Source organism: Pleurodeles waltl, chromosome 5 (genome assembly GCF_031143425.1).
Source record: "Pleurodeles waltl isolate 20211129_DDA chromosome 5, aPleWal1.hap1.20221129, whole genome shotgun sequence".
In the NCBI taxonomy this organism is placed as follows: domain Eukaryota; kingdom Metazoa; phylum Chordata; class Amphibia; order Caudata; family Salamandridae; genus Pleurodeles; species Pleurodeles waltl.
The window spans coordinates 1,058,395,124-1,058,413,501 of record NC_090444.1 but is presented as its reverse complement, the minus strand read 5'-3'; positions in this window follow the sequence as shown (position 1 = coordinate 1,058,413,501).

Sequence of the window (18,378 nt, the reverse complement as noted above, 5' to 3'; positions counted from 1 at the left end):
TATCAAGAGACTTGGGGGAACGCTGGGTGGAAGGGAATTTGTGGCTCCTCTCAGATTCCAAAACTATCTGTCAGCACAATGAGAGAAAAAGTGTTCTTGGCCAAATATTGAGGTTTGCAAAGGATTCTGGGTAACAGAACCTGGTCAGAGCCCCACAAGTCACCCCATCTTGGATTCCCCTAGGTGTCTAGTTTTTATAAATGTGCTGGTTTGCTAAGTTTCCCCAGGTGCCGGCTGAGCTAGAGGCCACTATCCACAGGCAGGCACTTTGTCAAAAACACCTCTGTTTTCTGTGAAAAAATGTGATGTGTCCACATTGTGTTTTGGGTCATTTCCTTTCGTGGGTGCTAGGCCTACCCACACAAGTGAGGTAACATTTTTATCGGGAGACTTGTGGGAATGCTGGGTGGAAGGAAATTTGTGGCTCCTCTCAGATTCCAGAACTTTCTGTCCACCCGAAATGAGAGGAAAAAGTGTTTTTTTGCCAAATTTTAAGGATTGCAAAGGATTCTGGGTAACAGAACCTTGTAGGAGCCCCACAAGTCACCCCATTTTTGAATCCCTTAGGTATCTAGTTTTCAAAAATGCGCTGGGTTTGCTAGGTTCCCCCACGTGCCGGCTGAGCTAGAGGCCACAATCCACAGATAGGCACTTTGTAAAAAACACCTCTGTTTTCTGTGGAAAAATGTGATGTGTCCACGGTATGTTTTGGGCCATTTCCTTTCGTGGGCGCTAAGCCTACCCACACAAGTGAGGTACCATTTTTATCAAGAGACTTGGGGGAACGCTGGGTGGAAGGGAATTTGTGGCTCCTCTCAGATTCCAGAACTATCTGTCACCGCAATGAGAGAAAGTTTTCTTGGCCAAATATTGAGGTTTGAAAAGGATTCTGGGTAACAGAACCTGGTCAGAGCCACACAAGTCACCCCATCTTGGATTCCCCTAGGTGTCTAGTTTTTATAAATGTGCTGGTTTGCTAGGTTTCCCCTGGTGCCGGCTGAGCTTGAGGCCACTATCCACAGGTAGGCAGTTTGTCAAAAACACCTCTGTTTCTGTGAAAAAATGTGATGTGTCCACATTGTGTTTTGGGCCATTTCCTTTCATGGGCGCTAGGCCTACCCACACAAGTGAGGTACCATTTTTATCGGGGGACTTGGGGGAACGCTTGGTGGAAGGAAATTTGTGGTTACTCTCAGATTACAGAACTTTCTGTCACCGAACTGAGAGGAAAAAGTGTTTTTTTTGGCCAGATTTTGAGGTTTGCAAAGGATTCTGGGTAACAGAACCTGGTCAGAGCCCCACAAGTCACCCCATTCTGGATTCCCCTAGGTGTCTAGTTTTCAAAAATGTGCTGGTTTGCTAGGTTTCCCTAGGTGCTGGCTGAACTAGAGGCCAAAATCCACAGATAGGCACTTTGTAAAAAACACCTCTGTTTTCTGTGGAAAAATGTGATGTGTCCATGTTGTGTTTTGGGCCATTTCCTTTCCTGGGTGCTAAGCCTACCCACACAAGTGAGGTACCATTTTTATTGAGAGACTTGAGGGAACGCTGGCAGGAAGGAAATTTGTGGCTCCTCTCAGATTCCAGAACTTTCTGTCACCGCAATGAGAGGAAAAAGTGTTTTCTTGGCCAAATATTGAGGTTTGTAAAGGATTCTGGGTAACAGAACCTGGTCAGAGCCCCACAAGTCACCTCATCTTGGATTCCCCTAGGTGTCTAGTTTTTATAAATGTGCTGGTTTGCATGGTTTCCCCAGGTGCCGGCTGAGCTAGAGGCCACTATCCACAGGTAGGCAGTTTGTCAAAAACACCTCTGTTTCTGTGAAAAAATGTGATGTGTCCACATTGTGTTTTGGGCCATTTCCTTTCATGGGCGCTAGGCCTACCCACACAAGTGAGGTACCATTTTTATCGGGGGACTTGGGGGAACGCTTGGTGGAAGGAAATTTGTGGTATCTCTCAGATTCCAGAACTTTCTGTCACCGAACTGAGAGGAAAAAGTGTTTTTTTTGGCCAAATTTTGAGGTTTGCAAAGGATTCTGGGTAACAGAACATGGTCAGAGCCCCACAAGTCACCTCATTCTGGATTCCCCTAATTGTCTAGTTTTCAAAAATGCGCTGGTTTGCTAGGTTTCCCTAGGTGCCGGCTGAACTAGAGGCCACTATCCACAGGTAGGCAGTTAGTCAAAAACACCTCTGTTTCTGTGAAAAAATGTGATGTGTCCACATTGTGTTTTGGGCCATTTCCTTTTGTGGGTGCTAGGCCTATCCACACTAGTGAGGTACCATTTTTATCGGGGGACTTGGGGGAATGCTGGGTGGAAGGAAATTTGTGGTTCCTCTCAGATTCCAGAACTTTCTGTCACCGAAATGAGAGGAAAAAGTGTTTTTTTTGATGCCACATTTTGAGGTTTGCAAAGGATTCTGGGTAACAGAACCTGGCCAGAGCCCCACAAGTCACCCCATTTTGGATTCCCCTAGGTGTCTAGTTTTAAAAAATGCACTGGTTTGCTAGGTTTCCACAGGTGCCGGCTGAGCTAGAGGCCAAAATCCAAAGATAGGCACTTTCTAAAAAACACCTCTGTTTTCTGTGGAAAAATGTGATGTGTCCACGTTGTGTTTTGGGCCATTTCCTTTCGTGGGCGCTAAGCCTACCCACACAAGTGAGGTACCATTTTTATCAAGAGACTTGGGGGAACGCTGGGTGGAAGGGAATTTGTGGCTCCTCTCAGATTCCAGAACTATCTGTCAGCACAATGAGAGAAAAAGTGTTCTTGGCCAAATATTGAGGTTTGCAAAGGATTCTGGGTAACAGAACCTGGTCAGAGCCCCACAAGTCACCCCATCTTGGATTCCCCTAGGTGTCTAGTTTTTATAAATGTGCTGGTTGGCTAGGTTTCCCCAGGTGCCGGTTGAGCTAGAGGCCACTATCCACAGGCAGGAACTTTGTCAAAAACACCTCTGTTTTCTGTGAAAAAATGTGATGTGTCCACATTGTGTTTTGGGCATTTCTTTTCGTGGGCGCTAAGCCTACCCACACAAGGGAGGTACCATGTTTATCGGGAGACTTGTGAGAATGCTGGGTGGAAGGAAATTTGTGGCTCCTCTCAGATTCCAGAACTTTCTGTCACCGAAATGAGAGGAAAAAGTGTTTTTTTTGCCAAATTTTAAGGATTGCAAAGGATTCTGGGTAACAGAACCTTGTCGGAGCCCCACAAGTCACCCCATTTTTGATTCCCTTAGGTATCTAGTTTTCAAAAATGCGCTGGTTTACTAGGTTCCCCCACGTGCCGGCTGAGCTAGAGGCCACAATCCACAGATAGACACTTTGTAAAAACACCTCTGTTTTCTGTGGAAAAATGTGATGTGTCCACAGTGTGTTTTGGGCCATTTCCTTTCGTGGGCGCTAAGCCTACCCACACAAGTGAGGTACCATTTTTATCAAGAGACTTGGGGGAACGCTGGGTGAAAGGGAATTTGTGGCTCCTCTCAGATTCCAGAACTATCTGTCACCGCAATGAGAGAAAAAGTGTTTTCTTGGTCAAATTTTGAGGTTTGAAAAGGATTCTGGGTAACAGAACCTGGTCAGAGCCACACAAGTCACCCCATCTTGGATTCCCCTAGGTGTCTAGTTTTTATAAATGTGCTGGTTTGCTAGGTTTCCCCAGGTGCCGGCTGAGCTAGAGGCCACTATCCACAGGTAGGCACTTTGTCAAAAACACCTCTGTTTCTGTGAAAAAATGTGATGTGTCCACATTGTGTTTTGGGCCATTTCCTTTCGTGGGCGCTAAGCCTACCCACACAAGTGAGGTACCATTTTTATCGGGGGACTTGGGGGAACGCTGGGTGGAAGGAAATTTGTGGTTCCTCTCAGATTCCAGAACTTTCTGTCACCGAACTGAGAGGAAAAAGTCTTTTTTTTGGGCCACGTTTTGAGATTTGCAAAGGATTCTGGGTAACAGAACCTGGTCAGAGCCCCACAAATCACCCCATTTTGGATTCCCCTACGTGTCTAGTTTTCAAAAATGCACTGGTTTGCTAGGTTTCCCTAGGTGCCGGCTGAACTAGAGGCCAAAATCCACAGATAGGCACTTTGTAAAATACACCTCTGTTTTCTGTGGAAAAATGTGATGTGTCCACGTTGTGTTTTGGGCCATTTTTTTTCGTGGGCGCTAAGCCTACCCACACAAGTGAGGTACCATTTTTATTGAGAAACTTGAGGGAACGCTGGCAGGAAGGAAATTTGTGGCTCCTCTCAGATTCCAGAACTTTCTGTCACCGCAATGAGAGGAAAAAGTGTTTTCTTGGCCAAATATTGAGGTTTGCAAAGGATTCTGGGTAACAGAACCTGGTCAGAGCCCCACAAGTCACCCCATCTTGGATTCCCCTAGGTGTCTAGTTTTTATAAATGTGTTGGTTTGCTTGGTTTCCCCAGGTGCCGGCTGAGCTAGAGGCCACAATCCACAGGTAGGCATTTTGTAAAAAACACCTCTGTTTTCTGTGAAGAAACTTGATGTGTCCACGGTGTGTTTTGGGCCATTTCCTTTCGTGGGCGCTAGGCCTACCCACACAAGTGAGGTACCATTTTCATCAGGAGACTTGGGGGAACGCTGGGTGGAAGGAAATTTGTGGCTCCTCTCAGATTCCAGAACTTTCTGTCACCGAAATGAGAGGAAAAAGTGTTTTTTTGGCCAAATTTTAAGGATTGCAAAAGATTCTGGGTAACAGAACCTTGTCGGAGCCCCACAAGTCACCCCATTTTTGATTCCCTTAGGTATCTAGTTTTCAAAAATGCGCTGGTTTGCTCGGTTTCCCCACGTGCCGGCTGAGCTAGAGGCCACAATCCGCAGGTAGGCACTTTGTTAAAAACACCTCTGTTTTCTGTGAAAAAATGTGATGTGTCCATGTTGTGTTTTGGGCCATTTCCTTTTGTGGGCGCTAGGCCTACCCACACAAGTGAGGTACCATTTTTATTGGGAGACTTGTGGGAATGCTGGGTGGAAGGAAATTTGGGGCTCCTCTCAGATTCCAGAACTTTCTGTCACCAAAATGAGAGGAAAAAGTGTTTTGGGGCCAAATTTTGAGGTTTGCAAAGGATTCTGGGTAACAGAACCTGGTCAGAGCCCCACAAGTCACCCCATTTTTGATTCCCCTAGGTGTCTAGTTTTCAAAAATGCACTGCTTTGCTAGTTTTCCTCAGGTGCCGGCTGAGCTAGAGGCCAAAATCCACAGATAGGCACTTTCTAAAAAACACCTCTGTTTTCTGTGGAAAAATGTGATGTGTCCACGTTGTGTTTTGGGCCATTTCCTTTCGTGGGCGCTAAGCCTACCCACACAAGTGAGGTAGCATTTTTATCAAGAGACTTGGGGGAACGCTGGGTGGAAGGGAATTTGTGGCTCCTCTCAGATTCCAGAACTATCTGTCACCGCAATGAGAGAAAAAGTGTTCTTGGCCAAATATTGAGGTTTGCAAAGGATTCTGGGTAACAGAACCTGGTCAGAGCCCCACAAGTCACCCCATCTTGGATTCCCCTAGGTGTCTAGTTTTTATAAATGTGCTGGTTTGCTAGGTTTCCCCAGGTGCCGGCTGAGCTAGAGGCCACTATCCACTGGCAGGCACTTTTTCAAAAACACCTCTGTTTTCTGTGAAAAATGTGATGTGTCCACATTGTGTTTTGGGCCATTTCCTTTCGTGGGCGCTAGGCCTACCCACACAAGTGAGGTACCATTTTTATCGGGAGACTCGTGGAAATGCTGGGTGGAAGGAAATTTGTGGCTCCTCTCAGATTCCAGAACTTTCTGTCATCGAAATGAGAGGAAAAAGTGTTTTTTTTGCCAAATTTTAAGGATTGCAAAGGATTCTGGGTAACAGAACCTTGTCGGAGCCCCACAAGTCACCCCATTTTTGATTCCCTTAGGTATCTAGTTTTCAAAAATGCGCTGGTTTGCTATGTTTCCCCATGTGCCGGCTGAGGTAGAGGCCACAATCCACAGGTAGGCATTTTGTAAAAAACACCTCTGTTTTCTGTGAAAAAATTTGATGTGTCCACGGTGTGTTTTGGGCCATTTCCTTTCGTGGGCGCTAGGCCTACCCACACAAGTGAGGTACCATTTTCATCGGGAGACTTGTGGGAACGCTGGGTGGAAGGAAATTTGTGGCTCCTCTCAGATTCCAGAACTTTCTGTCACCGAAATGAGAGGAAAAAGTGTTTTTTTTGCCAAATTTTAAGGATTGCAAAGGATTCTGGGTAACAGAACCTTGTCGGAGCCCCACAAGTCACCCCATTTTTGATTCCCTTAGGTATCTAGTTTTCAAAAATGCGCTGGTTTACTAGGTTCCCCCACGTGCCGGCTGAGCTAGAGGCCTCAATCCACAGATAGACACTTTGTAAAAACACCTCTGTTTTCTGTGGAAAAATGTGATGTGTCCACAGTATGTTTTGGGCCATTTCCTTTCGTGGGCGCTAAGCCTACCCACACAAGTGAGGTACCATTTTTATCAAGAGACTTGGGGGAACGCTGGGTGAAAGGGAATTTGTGGCTCCTCTCAGATTCCAGAACTATCTGTCACCGCAATGAGAGAAAAAGTGTTTTCTTGGTCAAATTTTGAGGTTTGAAAAGGATTCTGGGTAACAGAACCTGGTCAGAGCCACACAAGTCACCCCATCTTGGATTCCCCTAGGTGTCTAGTTTTTATAAATGTGCTGGTTTGCTAGGTTTCCCCAGGTGCCGGCTGAGCTAGAGGCCACTATCCACAGGTAGGCACTTTGTCAAAAACACCTCTGTTTCTGTGAAAAAATGTGATGTGTCCACATTGTGTTTTGGGCCATTTCCTTTCGTGGGCGCTAAGCCTACCCACACAAGTGAGGTACCATTTTTATCGGGGGACTTGGGGGAACGCTGGGTGGAAGGAAATTTGTGGTTCCTCTCAGATTCCAGAACTTTCTGTCACCGAACTGAGAGGAAAAAGTCTTTTTTTTGGGCCACGTTTTGAGATTTGCAAAGGATTCTGGGTAACAGAACCTGGTCAGAGCCCCACAAATCACCCCATTTTGGATTCCCCTACGTGTCTAGTTTTCAAAAATGCACTGGTTTGCTAGGTTTCCCTAGGTGCCGGCTGAACTAGAGGCCAAAATCCACAGATAGGCACTTTGTAAAATACACCTCTGTTTTCTGTGGAAAAATGTGATGTGTCCACGTTGTGTTTTGGGCCATTCTTTTTCGTGGGCGCTAAGCCTACCCACACAAGTGAGGTACCATTTTTATTGAGAAACTTGAGGGAACGCTGGCAGGAAGGAAATTTGTGGCTCCTCTCAGATTCCAGAACTTTCTGTCACCGCAATGAGAGGAAAAAGTGTTTTCTTGGCCAAATATTGAGGTTTGCAAAGGATTCTGGGTAACAGAACCTGGTCAGAGCCCCACAAGTCACCCCATCTTGGATTCCCCTAGGTGTCTAGTTTTTATAAATGTGTTGGTTTGCTTGGTTTCCCCAGGTGCCGGCTGAGCTAGAGGCCACAATCCACAGGTAGGCATTTTGTAAAAAACACCTCTGTTTTCTGTGAAGAAACTTGATGTGTCCACGGTGTGTTTTGGGCCATTTCCTTTCGTGGGCGCTAGGCCTACCCACACAAGTGAGGTACCATTTTCATCAGGAGACTTGGGGGAACGCTGGGTGGAAGGAAATTTGTGGCTCCTCTCAGATTCCAGAACTTTCTGTCACCGAAATGAGAGGAAAAAGTGTTTTTTTGGCCAAATTTTAAGGATTGCAAAAGATTCTGGGTAACAGAACCTTGTCGGAGCCCCACAAGTCACCCCATTTTTGATTCCCTTAGGTATCTAGTTTTCAAAAATGCGCTGGTTTGCTCGGTTTCCCCACGTGCCGGCTGAGCTAGAGGCCACAATCCGCAGGTAGGCACTTTGTTAAAAACACCTCTGTTTTCTGTGAAAAAATGTGATGTGTCCATGTTGTGTTTTGGGCCATTTCCTTTTGTGGGCGCTAGGCCTACCCACACAAGTGAGGTACCATTTTTATTGGGAGACTTGTGGGAATGCTGGGTGGAAGGAAATTTGGGGCTCCTCTCAGATTCCAGAACTTTCTGTCACCAAAATGAGAGGAAAAAGTGTTTTGGGGCCAAATTTTGAGGTTTGCAAAGGATTCTGGGTAACAGAACCTGGTCAGAGCCCCACAAGTCACCCCATTTTTGATTCCCCTAGGTGTCTAGTTTTCAAAAATGCACTGCTTTGCTAGTTTTCCCCAGGTGCCGGCTGAGCTAGAGGCCAAAATCCACAGATAGGCACTTTCTAAAAAACACCTCTGTTTTCTGTGGAAAAATGTGATGTGTCCACGTTGTGTTTTGGGCCATTTCCTTTCGTGGGCGCTAAGCCTACCCACACAAGTGAGGTAGCATTTTTATCAAGAGACTTGGGGGAACGCTGGGTGGAAGGGAATTTGTGGCTCCTCTCAGATTCCAGAACTATCTGTCACTGCAATGAGAGAAAAAGTGTTCTTGGCCAAATATTGAGGTTTGCAAAGGATTCTGGGTAACAGAACCTGGTCAGAGCCCCACAAGTCACCCCATCTTGGATTCCCCTAGGTGTCTAGTTTTTATAAATGTGCTGGTTTGCTAGGTTTCCCCAGGTGCCGGCTGAGCTAGAGGCCACTATCCACAGGCAGGCACTTTGTCAAAAACACCTCTGTTTTCTGTGAAAAATGTGATGTGTCCACATTGTGTTTTGGGCCATTTCCTTTCGTGGGCGCTAGGCCTACCCACACAAGTGAGGTACCATTTTTATCGGGAGACTCGTGGAAATGCTGGGTGGAAGGAAATTTGTGGCTCCTCTCAGATTCCAGAACTTTCTGTCATCGAAATGAGAGGAAAAAGTGTTTTTTTGCCAAATTTTAAGGATTGCAAAGGATTCTGGGTAACAGAACCTTGTCGGAGCCCCACAAGTCACCCCATTTTTGATTCCCTTAGGTATCTAGTTTTCAAAAATGCGCTGGTTTGCTATGTTTCCCCATGTGCCGGCTGAGGTAGAGGCCACAATCCACAGGTAGGCATTTTGTAAAAAACACCTCTGTTTTCTGTGAAAAAATTTGATGTGTCCACGGTGTGTTTTGGGCCATTTCCTTTCGTGGGCGCTAGGCCTACCCACACAAGTGAGGTACCATTTTCATCGGGAGACTTGTGGGAACGCTGGGTGGAAGGAAATTTGTGGCTCCTCTCAGATTCTAGAACTTTCTGTCACCAAAATGAGAGGAAAAAGTGTTTTTGGGCCAAATATTGAGGTTTGCAAAGGATTCTGGGTAACAGAACCTGGCCAGAGCCCCACAAGTCACCCCATTTTGGATTCCCCTAGGTGTCTAGTTTTCAAAAATGCGCTGGTTTGCTAGGTTCCCCCACGTGCCGGCTGAGCTAGAGGCCACAATCCACAGATAGGCACTTTGTAAAAAACACCTCTGTTTTCTGTGGAAAAATGTGATGTGTCCACGGTGTGTTTTGGGCCATTTCCTTTTGTGGGCGCTAAGCCTACCCACACAAGTGAGGTACCATTTTTATCAAGAGACTTTGGGGAACGCTGGGTGGAAGGGAATTTGTGGCTCCTCTCAGATTCCAGAACTATCTGTCACCGCAATGAGAGAAAAAGTGTTTTCTTGGCCAAATATTGAGGTTTGAAAAGGATTCTGGGTAACAGAACCTGGTCAGAGCCACACAAGTCACACCATCTTGGATTCCCCTAGGTGTCTAGTTTTTAAAAATGCGCTGGTTTGCTAGGTTTCCCTAGGTGCCGGCTGAACTAGAGGCCAAAATCCACAGATAGGCACTTTGTAAAAAACACCTCTGTTTTCTGTGGAAAAATGTGATGTGTCCACGTTGTGTTTTGGGCCATTTCCTTTCGTGGGCGCTAAGCCTACCCACACAAGTGAGGTACCATTTTTATTGAGAGACTTGAGGGAACGCTGGCAGGAACGAAATTTGTGGCTCCTCTTAGATTCCAGAACTTTCTGTCACCGCAATGAGAAGAAAAAGTGTTTTCTTGGCCAAATATTGAGGTTTGCAAAGGATTCTGGGTAACAGAACCTGGTCAGAGCCCCACAAGTCACCCCATCTTGGATTCCCCTAGGTGTCTAGTTTTTATAAATGTGCTGGTTTGCTAGGTTTCCCCAGGTGCCGGCTGAGCTAGAGGCCACTATCCACAGGCAGGCACTTTGTCAAAAACACCTCTTTTTTCTGTGAAAAAATGTGATGTGTCCACATTGTGTTTTGGGCCATTTCCTTTCGTGGGCGCTAGGCCTACCCACACAAGTGAGGTACCATTTTTATCGGGAGACTTGTGGGAATGCTGGGTGGAAGGAAATTTGTGGCTCCTCTCAGATTCCAGAACTTTCTGTCACCGAAATGAGAGGAAAAAGTGTTTTTTTGGCCAAATTTTAAGGATTGCAAAGGATTCTGGGTAACAGAACCTTGTCGGAGCCCCACAAGTCACCCCATTTTTGATTCCCTTAGGTATCTAGTTTTCAAAAATGCGCTGGTTTGCTCGGTTTCCCCACGTGCCGGCTGAGCTAGAGGCCACAATCCACAGGTAGGCATTTTGTAAAAAACACCTCTGTTTTCTGTGAAAAAATGTGATGTGTCCACGGTGTGTTTTGGGCCATTTCCTTTCGTGGGCGCTAGGCCTACCCACACAAGTTAGGTACCATTTTCATCGGGAGACTTGGGGGAACGCTGGGTGGAAGGAAATTTGTGGCTCCTCTCAGATTCTAGAACTTTCTGTCACCGAAATGAGAGGAAAAAGTGTTTTTTTGGCCAAATTTTAAGGATTGCAAAGGATTCTGGGTAACAGAACCTTGTCGGAGCCACACAAGTCACCCCATTTTTGATTCCCTTAGGTATCTAGTTTTCAAAAATGCGCTGGTTTGCTCGGTTTCCCCACGTGCCGGCTGAGCTAGAGGCCACAATCCACAGGTAGGCATTTTGTAAAAAACACCTCTGTTTTCTGTGAAAAAATTTGATGTGTCCACGTTGTGTTTTGGGCCATTTCCTTTCGTGGGCGCTAGGCCTACCCACACAAGTGAGGTACCATTTTCATCGGGGGACTTGGGGGAACGCTGGGTGGAAGGAAATTTGTGGTTCCTCTCAGATTCCAGAACTTTCTGTCACCGAACTGAGAGTAAAAAGTGTTTTTTTTTGGCCAAATTTTGAGGTTTGCAAAGGATTCTGGGTAACAGAACCTGGTCAGAGCCCCACAAGTCACCCCATTTTGGATTCCCCTAGGTGTCTAGTTTTCAAAAAGGCGCTGGTTTGCTAGGTTTCCCTAGGTGCCGGCTGAACTAGAGGCCAAAATCCACAGATAGGCACTTTGTAAAAAACACCTCTGTTTTCTGTGGAAAAATGTGATGTGTCCACGTTGTGTTTTGGGCCATTTCCTTTCGTGGGCGCTAAGCCTACCCACACAAGTGAGGTACCATTTTTATTGAGAGACTTGAGGGAACGCTGGCAGGAAGGAAATTTGTGGCTCCTCTCAGATTCCAGAACTTTCTGTCACCGCAATGAGAGGAAAAAGTGTTTTCTTGGCCAAATATTGAGGTTTGCAAAGGATTCTGGGTAACAGAACCTGGTCAGAGCCCCACAAGTCACCCCATCTTGGATTCCCCTAGGTGTCTAGTTTTTATAAATGTGCTGGTTTGCTTGGTTTCCCCAGGTGCCGGCTGAGCTAGAGGCCACTATCCACAGGTAGGCACTTTGTAAAAAACACCTATGTTTTCTGTGAAAAAATGTGATGTTTCCACATTGTGTTTTGGGCCATTTCCTTTTGTGGGCGCTAGGCCTACCTACACTAGTGAGGTACCATTTTTATCGGGGGACTTGGGGGAACGCTGGGTGAAAGGAAATATGTGGTTCCTCTCAGATTCCAGAACTTTCTGTCACCGAAATGAGAGGAAAAAGTGTTTTTTTGGGGCCAAATTTTGAGGTTTGCAAAGGATTCTGGGTAACAGAACCTGGTCAGAGCCCCACAAGTCAACCCATCTTGGATTCCCCTAGGTGTCTAGTTTTCAAAAATACTCTGGTTTGCTAGGTTTCCCCAGGTGCCGGCTGAGCTAGAGGCCAAAATCCACAGATAGGCACTTTGTAAAAAACACCTCTGTTTTCTGTGGAAAAATGTGATGTGTCCATGTTGTGTTTTGGGCCATTTACTTTCATGGGCGCTAGGCCTACCCACACAAGTGAGGTACCATTTTTATCGGGAGACTTGGGGGGACACTGGGTGGAAAGAAATTTGTGGCTCCTCTCAGATTCCAGAACTTTCTGTCACCGAAATGAGAGGAAAAAGTGTTTTTTTGGCCAAATTTTGAGGTTTGCAAAGGATTCTGGGTAACAGAACATGGTCCGAGCCCCACAAGTCACCCCATTTTCGATTCCCATTTTGGATTCCCCTGAGCCGGCTGAGCTAGAGGCCACAAACCGCAGGTAGGCACTTTGTTAAAAACACCTCTGTTTTCTGTGAAAAAATGTGATGTGTCCACGTTGTGTTTTGGGCCATTTCCTTTTGTGGGCGCTAGGCCTACCCACACAAGTGAGGTACCATTTTTATTGGGAGACTTTTGGGAATGCTGGGTGGAAGGAAATTTGTGGCTCCTCTCAGATTCCAGAACTTTCTGTCACCAAAATGAGAGGAAAAAGTGTTTTGGGGCCAAATTTTGAGGTTTGCAAAGGATTCTGGGTAACAGAACCTGGTCAGAGCCCCACAAGTCACCCCATTTTTGATTCCCCTAGGTATCTAGTTTTCAAAAATGCGCTGGTTTGCTAGGTTTCCCCATGTGCCGGCTGAGCTAGAGGCAACAATCCACAGGTAGGCACTTTGTAAAAAACACCTCTGTTTTCTGTGGAAAAATGTGATCTGTCCACAGTGTGTTTTGGGCCATTTCCTTTCGTGGACGCTAGGCCTACCCACACAAGTGAGGTACCATTTTTATCGGGAGACTTGGGGGAACGCTGGGTGGAAGGAAATTCGTGGCTCCTCTCAGATTCCAGAACTTTCTGTCACCAAAATGAGAGGAAAAAGTGTTTTTGGGCCAAATTTTGAGGTTTGCAAAGGATTCTGGGTAACAGAACCTGGTCAGAGCCCCACAAGTCACCCCATTTTGGATTCCCCTAGGTGTCTAGTTTTCGAAAATGCACTGGTTTGCTAGGTTTACCCAGGTGCCGGCTGAGCTAGAGGCCAAAATCCACAGATAGGCACTTTGTAAAAAACACCTCTGTTTTCTGTGGAAAAATGTGATGTGTCCACGTTGTGTTTTGGGCCATTTCCTTTCGTGGGCGCTAAGCCTACCCACACAAGTGAGGTACCATTTTTATTGAGAGACTTGAGGGAACGCTGGGTGGAAGGAAATTTGTGGTTCCTCTCACGTTCCAGAACTTTCTGTCACCGCAATGAGAGGAAAAACGTTTTCTTGGCCAAATATTGAGGTTTGCAAAGGATTCAGGGTAACAGAACCTGGTCAGAGCCCCACAAGTCACCCCATCTTGGATTCCCCTAGGTGTCTAGTTTTTATAAATGTGCTGGTTTGCTTGGTTTCCCCAGGTGCCGGCTAAGCTAGATGCCACTATCCACAGGTAGGCACTTTGTAAAAAACACCTCTGTTTTCTGTGAACAAATGTGATGTGTCCACATTGTGTTTTGGGCCATTTCCTTTTGTGGGCGCTAGGCCTACCCACACTAGTGAGGTACCATTTTTATCGGGGGACTTGGGGGAACGCTGGGTGGAAGGAAATTTGTGGTTCCTCTCAGATTCCAGAACTTTCTGTCACCGAAATGAGAGGAAAAAGTGTTTTTTTGGGCAAAATTTTGAGGTTTGCAAAGGATTCTGTTAACAGAACCTTGTCAGAGCCCCACAAGCCAACCCATCTTGGATTCCCCTAGGTGTCTAGTTTTCAAAAATACTCTGGTTTGCTAGGTTTCCCCAGGTGCCGGCTGAGCTAGAGGCCAAAATCCACAGATAGGCACTTTGTAAAAAACACCTCTGTTTTCTGTGGAAAAATGTGATGTGTCCATTTTGTGTTTTGGGCCATTTCCTTTCATGGGCGCTAGGCCTACCCACACAAGTGAGGTACCATTTTTATCGGGAGACTTGGGGAACACTGGGTGGAAGGAAATTTGTGGCTCCTCTCAGATTCCAGAACTTTCTGTCACCGAAATGAGAGGAAAAAGTGTTTTTTTGGCCAAATTTTGAGGTTTGCAAAGGATTCTGGGTAACACAACCTGGTCAGAGCCCCACAAGTCACCCCATTTTCGATTCCCCATTTTCGATTCCCCTGAGCCGGCTGAGCTAGAGGCCACAATCCGCAGGTAGGCACTTTGTTAAAAACACCTCTGTTTTCTGTGAAAAAATGTGATGTGTCCACAGTGTGTTTTGGGCCATTTCCTTTCGTGGGCGCTAGGCCTACCCACACAAGTGAGGTACCATTTTTATCGGGAGACTTGGGGGAACGCTGGGTGGAAGGAAATTTGTGGCTCCTCTCAGATTCCAGAACTTTCTGTCACCAAAAGGAGAGGAAAAAGTGTTTTGGGCCAAATTTTGAGGTTTGCAAAGGATTTTGGGTAACAGAACCTGGTCAGAGCCCCACAAGTCACCCCATTTTGGATTCCCCTAGGTGTCTAGTTTTCGAAAATGCTCTGGTTTGCTAGGTTTACCCAGGTGCCGGCTGAGCTAGAGGCCAAAATCCACAGATAGGCACTTTCTAAAAAACACCTCTGTTTTCTGTGGAAAAATGTGATGTGTCCACGTTGTGTTTTGGGCCATTTCCTTTCGTGGGCGCTAAGCCTACCCACACAAGTGAGGTACCATTTTTATTGAGAGACTTGAGGGAACGCTGGGTGGAAGGAAATTTGTGGCTCCTTGTTAGGGTTTGTACACAGCAAAGAGCATGTCCCCTCTCACTGCACTAGTGGGTTCTGTAATAGCTCCCTTTTAAACTTACTATTGAAAGCCTTTCTTGTTATCTCACCTTCCCCCCCCCAGGCTTCTGTGTATGTTGTTTAATGTGCTGTTTTGTTTACACATTGGGCCTTGCTTTTACCAAGGCTTCTTTAAAATACTCCTCCCTAGGCCATGTGTTAATCCAACTCATTTGTATAATAACTGAAACTCTGCACACCTTTCAAGAACATGTGCAGCATGTGAGGACCACACCCAGCTCTTCAAACCACACCCAGCTCTGCACACCTTCCAAGAACATGTGCAGCATGTGAGGACCACACACAGCCCTTCAATCCACACCCAGCCCTGTCTATAAAAGGCATCCCCCGAGCCTCACCCAGTGCTTGTGCTCGTCTACCTCCCGCTTACCTGAGAACAGATCCCTCGGCGCTGGCACTCCTGCTCTTTACAGACTTTCATTTACTTCAATGGGCGCAGCTTCTGGCTCTTCCTTCTTCCGGTTTCCGGTTCCTCCTTGCTTCAGCCTCTCTCCTATGAGTAACCTGCAAAAGAGAAAGAAGACAAGGTTAGACTGATCAGTATCTCTTGCCAGCAACAAGTAAGTGCAAAATCTTTTATTACCTGAAAGAACTTTGACAACAATTTCTGGATTCGTGTACAGAACTTTGTGAAGCAAACATTGTTTTTTCTCATGGAACTTTTAAGAATCGAACAGTGGAAACCATTAACAGCAAGGCAAACAGTAAATCAAGGACTTGCACAAATTACATGCTGTATTTTGATGTAAAAGTACAGTATTTGTTTTATAAAAGATTCTGGAAATATGGGAAAAGTGAGTCTGCTATTGGGAATTTAGGCTTTAGTTATATTATGATGAATGTTTGATATTGGTAATTCTGATAACGGTATTTGTTTAATGTTTTAGAAGCTTTACAGTAATAGAAAACACATCCCAGAGCAGTAACACATTCCAAACCTGGAAACTAGAGACCAGGATCCAAGAGGTACTTTTAGAAGAGAATTTCTAAAAAATAAAGGGATAGTCAGGAACCCATTTGGGAATAGGTTGCACTTATCTGTTATTTGTTTATGTTTCATTAGGCACCAGTTTCTACAGAAGTCAGAAAGGGCCGCAGATTTGTGCAGCACTTCAACAGTGGAAACGCAAGAACGGTGTTGTCTCTCTTTTTTATTTTATCCACTTCCCACCTTCCCTTGAGCTTCTGTTCTTAGTGCACTGTTTTAAAAACTAGTGTGCTGGAACAAGCAGTTTCAGGGTGGGGTCGGATTGTCTTCAACCTCCATCAGAACTGAACAAGAACTCAGGTGAGCTGGGCTTTGACAGAAGCACAAGCCGTAAAAAATTTCAGTTCTGGTGGACGATGAATACCGGGGAAGAAATAGAGGGCATTGACGTCACGGATATGGCGCAGGCCCTAAATGAGGACTTGGCTCATAATGAATCAGTGTCTGGCATCTTGCAACATATGCAAGAGGAAATAGAGAGATTAAAGATGGAGAATACCTCTTTAAAACAGGATTTAAGCAGGTATAAATTTAGGGGATCTCAGTGGAACACAGCTTCCATGCCTTTGTTTAAAACCTCCTCAGAGACAGGGGCGCCATCAAAACATACAACTTTGCCTTCCCCAGTTGAGGTTACTGTTAATGTTCCTAATGTTGTGCCCTTAGCAGCACCTGAACGTTTTCATGGAGATAGTAACAAATTCCATGTTTTTATCAATCAATGTCAATTACACTTCATTTGTAAGCCACAACAGTTCCCTACTGATGATACGAAAGTGGCATTCGTCTTGTCTTATTTGGGTGGCACAGCAGCCAATTGGTCAATTCCTTTCGTGGATAGAGATGATCCCATCCTCCATAATTGGAATCAATTTAAACGTACCATGACCAGCCTTTTTGCAAAACACACTTTCATGCAGGCAAGTGATAATGAGCTTTTAAATCTTAAACAAGGCAACAAGGATTTATTGACCTATCTCACTAGTTTTAATCGTTTCTCACCGAGACACAGTGGCCAGAAGAAAAGCGTGTCTCCCTTTTTTATAAAGGTTTGAGAGACGAGTTAAAAGACGCGCTGGCTCATATCGTTGATTTGCCAAAAGACTATTCGGACTTTGTAGATTTAGTTGTGAAATTAGAACATAGACTAGGAGAAAGAAAGGAAGATAAATACAAACTGGAATCACGGTTAACTTTTATTAGACACGAGAAGAAAGACACAGATAATAAACTCCCTGAACCAGAGCCTATGCAAATAGGGACACTCAGAGGTCCACTCACATCAGAGGAAAAAGAAAGAAGGAGAAAATTTCAATTATGTTTATATTGTGGCAGGGCAGGTCACTTTGCCAGAGAATGTCCAGTAAAGCCTAAAACTCCACGAAAGGGTGCTGTTTCCTCCACCTCCTCAACTGAATCGGGAAACGATTAAGCTCGACAAGGGGAGAGGTTACTTGTTCGAGAAAACATCTTAATCAAACCTCTAATGCTGCAGCCTTCAGGGTACCGCACATACCTAGACATTTCATAATTCAGGTCGTTTTAATTGTTACTACCCAAGTGAGGCATTCTCTCCCTGTTCTACTGGACTCAGGCGCGACAGGAAATTTTGTGGATAATAAGTTAGCTGAAATCTTAGGACTTCCTATGTGCCTAAAGCCTTGTCCAGAAGCAGTATGTGCAGTGGATGGGTCAGAATTGACCTCTGGATTAATCACAAAACAAACAAGTCCACTTGTTATGGTCTGTCAGAACGGGCACACAGAGGTGATTAGCTTTGATCTGATAGATACTCCTAATTTTGGTTTGATTCTCGGGGTACCCTGGTTAACAACTCATAACCCAAAAATTGATTGGGTGAATAGAACTGTTACTTTGGATTCCTCTTTCTGTAGAACCAATTGCTATCAAGAAGCAGGTACAGAACAGAGCACAGTATTACACTGTGCTAGTGTTACACAAGATGAACCAAGTCTCCCTCCTGAATATTCTGACTTTAAAGACGTCTTTGATCCAGTAAAGGCTAGTGTGCTGCCCCCACATCGGTCTTATGACTGCCGTATAGATCTTATCCCAGGGGCCCCTTTACCTAATAACAGAGTATATGCTTTGACTGACGAAGAAACCAAATACTTAAGAACCTACCTAGATGACCTACTACAGTCTGGGTTCATCCGTCATTCCACATCTCCGGTGTCATCTCCACTCTTTTTTATACCGAAGCCGGATAAATCCCTGCGCGCGTGTATCGATTATAGAGGACTAAATAAGGCTACAATAAAGAATAAATATCCTCTTCCTCTAATACCTGTGTTGTTGGATCAGTTAAGACATTCTACTGTATACACTAAACTAGATCTGCGGGGAGCTTACCACCTGGTCCGAGTAAAAGAGGGGGATGAGTGGAAGACAGCT